The 4144-nt window shown below is 40.0% G+C and overlaps 1 non-coding gene across 1 annotated transcript; it reads right to left on the bottom strand.

Annotated features, from left to right (window-relative positions):
- Positions 1-436: 436 nt before the first annotated feature.
- LOC116666880 lies at positions 437-543 on the bottom strand. Its single transcript, XR_004323684.1, has one exon. It is a non-coding gene; the product is annotated as a U6 spliceosomal RNA (small nuclear RNA).
- Between the last annotated feature and the right edge of the window lie 3601 nt (positions 544-4144).

The raw sequence follows: 4144 nt of genomic DNA, 5'->3' as shown, positions 1-4144 counted from the left end.
AATGGACTCGACCTCCTTTTTTTTTTAAATTGAAGTATAGTCAGTATGCAATGTTGTATGAATTTCTGGTGTGCAGCATAATGTTTCAGGTATACATGTATATATTCCTTTCCATATTCTTTGTCATTATAGGCTATTACAAGGTATCGATGCTTCTGTGTGCTATACAGTGGGGCCTTGCTGTTTATTTTATACATGGTAATGTATATCTGCACATCTTGAATTTCTAATTTATCCCTCCATCCCACTTCCCCCCGGTAACCATAAGTGTGTTTTCTATGTCAGTGAATCTGTTTCTGTTTTGTAAGCAAGTTCAGTTGTGTCCCTTTTTTTGGATTCCACCTATAAGTGCTATCATATGATATTTGTCTTTCTCTGTCTGACTTCTCTTAGTATGACAATCCCGGGTCCATCTCTGTTGCTACAAATGGCATTTCAAAATATGGGCCGCTTCACTCATTTGCATGTCATCCTCACACAAGGGGCGTGCTAACCTTCTCTGTACGGCTCCAGTTTGAGTACTGGTGCTGCCGAGGCAAGCAGGACCCCACTTCTTGAGAGAAAGGCACGCAGACGGGGAAGGCATTGATCCAGGCCTTCCAGGGAAGGCAAGTACTGCTATTTGGATACTTTCTACCACATTGTGCTTGAAGCCCAGAATAGCAGTATTTAAGCTTTTGTTTTGTTTTTAAACAGACAGAATTTTTTTGTTTTGTTTTTGTGTCTTTTTTAAGAGCATTTTAGGTTCACAGCAAAGCTGAGAAAAAGGTACGCAGATTTCTCCATATACCCACCTGTCCTTGCTAATTTATAATCTCCCAGTTAATCAGTGTTCCCTCCAGTGGTCTATTGGTTACAACTGATGAACCTACATTGACACATCACCCATAGACAATGGTTTATACTAGGTTCACTCTTGGTGCACGTCCTGTGGATTTGGACAAGTGGATAATGACACGCATCTGTCTTTATAGTATCAGAGTATTTTCATCACCCATAAATCCTCCATGCACTATTCTCTTCCTCCCCACCTCCTCCTAACCCCTGGCAATCACTGATTATCTTACTGTCTTCATAGTTTTTCATTTTCCAGAATATCTTGTAGTTGGAATCATATACTATGTAGCTTTTTTATGTCAGTGTCTATCACTTAATCATCTGCATTTAAAGTTCTTCCATGTCTTTCATGGCTTGTTAGCTCATCTCTTTTCAGCACTGAATAATATTCCATTGTCTGATGTACCACAGTTTATTAATCCTTTCACCTACTGAAAGACAAGTTGGTTGATTTCACGTGTTGGCAATTATGAATAAAGCTGCGATAAATATCTGTGTGCAGGTTTTTGTGTTGACTGAGGTTTTCAGCTCCTCTGGGTAAATTCCAAGGAGCACAATTGCTGGATGAAATTAGGGTTTTAAGTTTAGAAAAACATTAAGTAAAAAATATTAGATTGAACCATATGAAATTTATGATTTTGTAGATCATGCCCAAATGTTGGTCATTTTATATGGTTTAACCTAATAGAATAGTGGTTCTCTAATGTGGGGAAGGTTTCTAATGTGATATGCAAATAACTGAAGCTTGGGAAATATCTAACTGAAGTATTTTGTCTTCTGGTAAGTTTCAATTCTTCACGTCTTTGACCAAAACACAAAAAAGGCTAACTTGGACAGTGTATTTTGTTGTTATTGGCCGTGGTGGTTTGGACAAGGGCTGATATGAGCTGCAACGGGTCAGGTGTCTATTGACTGTGTGGCAGGAAGGGACCACAGACTTCCCAGGTTGGCTGCAAATCAGACACTTGAGAGAGCCGGCAGACCTTTGACCTTTGTAGGGAGAACGCCTTCAGTCCTTTTTGATTCCTAATAGCAACAATATTTTCCACATTATCAGATAGATCAACAGAAACCCCACCAGCTTGGTGGGACATTAAGAGCATTTTCTGGCAGAAGTTGGTGCGAGAAATTGAAAAATGAATCACTGGAACATTTGGCTCTGTGCAGTGTACATCTGAGGAGGTTGTTCTCCAAAATAAACTGCCCAGCAATTAAAGAGACTGTCTTAGGCTGGGTTCTGATGATGAATCAGAACTCCAGAGATGTGGAAGGTCTGAGGTAGACACTTAACAGAATATTATTTTGTATTTTATCTCTGCCAGATCACAAAAAAAAAAAATAATTCCCATCACTGCCCTGGTGGTTTTTCAGCCTGGCAGTCCACTGTAGTGGAAAGATTGTAACCAAATTGGGTAATGCTGCCCTGTGGATCACCAATAAAAATACTGCGAAGTTGCTTGAAGGTTTGGAATTGGTAAAATAATTTGAAGGCTCCTTACTTTCATCTTAATTCTTTTGGAGTGAAAGTTATAGGAGAAAATTTTTGTTCAAATATAGCATCTGAAAGATTTACACACTCTAAATAGAGTCGGCACAAGGTCCCCAAAACAAAAGAAAACCCCCCAGACTATTTTCCTACAGGACTTCCTGAAGGAGCACTTCAAAGGTCTAGATCTCTCCAAGATGGCTCAAGTCCTATGCCTCCCCTAAGCCTCCGTGATGTACTGGTCTCACACTCTCAGGAACGTCTCAAGTTATTTTGGCTGCTCAGCCCTGACAGTTAAATAACAGCTTGATGACAGAAGAGGTTTCATTATGTGTGTGAATGTATTTTCTTCAGCTCATCAGTGAATGGCAGACTCAAAGGTATTCAGAGGCCCAGAACAATAACGTCAAAGCTAATTCAATCCTTCACAGGTCAAGGCTTATGACCACGGCTCTCGCCTTTGTCTGACAAACAAATGCGTAGTGTTTCTGTGTGCATTTTTTTCCTGCCCAGAAAAATCACACCTTAAAATACATGGGCATTGATTGCTCTTGCTCTCCTCTGGGTTTTTCTGAGGCTCCTTCTCTGGGGATCACACAGAACTCATATTGCCCTTGTCTGGCCAGCAGCTCAAACTCGCTTTCTCCTGCAGTGTTTCGATGGCACACACCGGGATCGCATGCTTATTACTCAGGAGCGACAGGTTGAATTTTACTATCACGTTACTTTTCTCTTATTTAAACAGCCCAAAGTATCCATGTGTTCATGTAGGGGTCATCTTTTCAGGAACATACATTTATCTTCCTGAATGTATGTTCCTGAAATGCATAAAATTTTGGATCGAGTTAGTCCTCATTTTTCTCACAAGTAGAGATTGCAGATTCGATTCCCTGGGGCCATCAGAATGGTCTTCGTTGAACATCTTCTTCATCCAGAGGAACGTCTACATAGATCCTTATATAATATAACTGAAGCAAGAGGATACAGAATAATAATGATAAAGCTTCCTTAGAAATTGCATGACTACTTTTCCCCCCAGTTAATGGCAAGTAGTACTAAAACTGCCTAGTGAACAATGGTCTTCCTCTATCATAACCTTAACTGATGAATCATGTAAGCCTAGCAGGAAAAATACCTATAATTTCTTATTATAAACATGTAAGGTGGAGTGACCATGCATGTGAAATTTCCAATTAAGAGATGCAAATAAACAGTCACATCGTGGTTCACAATACCAGCCATCTGTTCCCAAAGCCTTGCAGACTCTCCTTCACTGCAAGAAAGTTAAGTGAAAGAGAGCGTTTAAAGCAACTTTTAGCTTTTATAGCCAGTGTTGGATTAGAAGCCATACCCTGTATATTGGGGTGTCATTACTTCAGAAGTTATTTTATGGCTTTTCAAGAATGAATACAAAATGTTCTTTGTTTAATGTTCAGAAGTCATAGAGTGGAAAGGGAGAGTACTGTCTAATTTCTCCATCCCCTCCCCACCTCAGACGTGGCTACTCCACACTCTTTGACATACAAGCATATATGTATATTTATTGTTCATCTGGGTCTCTTATGTGAATTTATTGTTCATCTCCTCTGCTCATTTGAAAAGATAAATTGTACTTTTCTCTTTATTGATTTCTAAGAGCTCTTTGTATGTAATGCTTGGCTGCATTAGATTTCCAGGTGAGGGTGAGCAGTAAGCAGGTCTCGCGTAAACAGTAGGAGCAGTCCCTCTGCTGAGCAGTATCTTTTGTGCAAGGCATGCTAGACGCTACTTCGATAGAGCAGTTTGCCCCCATTGTGAGGGAATGCCCCTTTCAAAGACTGG

Source organism: Camelus ferus, chromosome 1 (assembly GCF_009834535.1).
Source record: "Camelus ferus isolate YT-003-E chromosome 1, BCGSAC_Cfer_1.0, whole genome shotgun sequence".
Taxonomy (NCBI): Eukaryota; Metazoa; Chordata; class Mammalia; order Artiodactyla; family Camelidae; genus Camelus; species Camelus ferus.
Note: the sequence above shows the minus strand (reverse complement) of the source record. Positions and strands in the feature narration are given on the sequence as shown.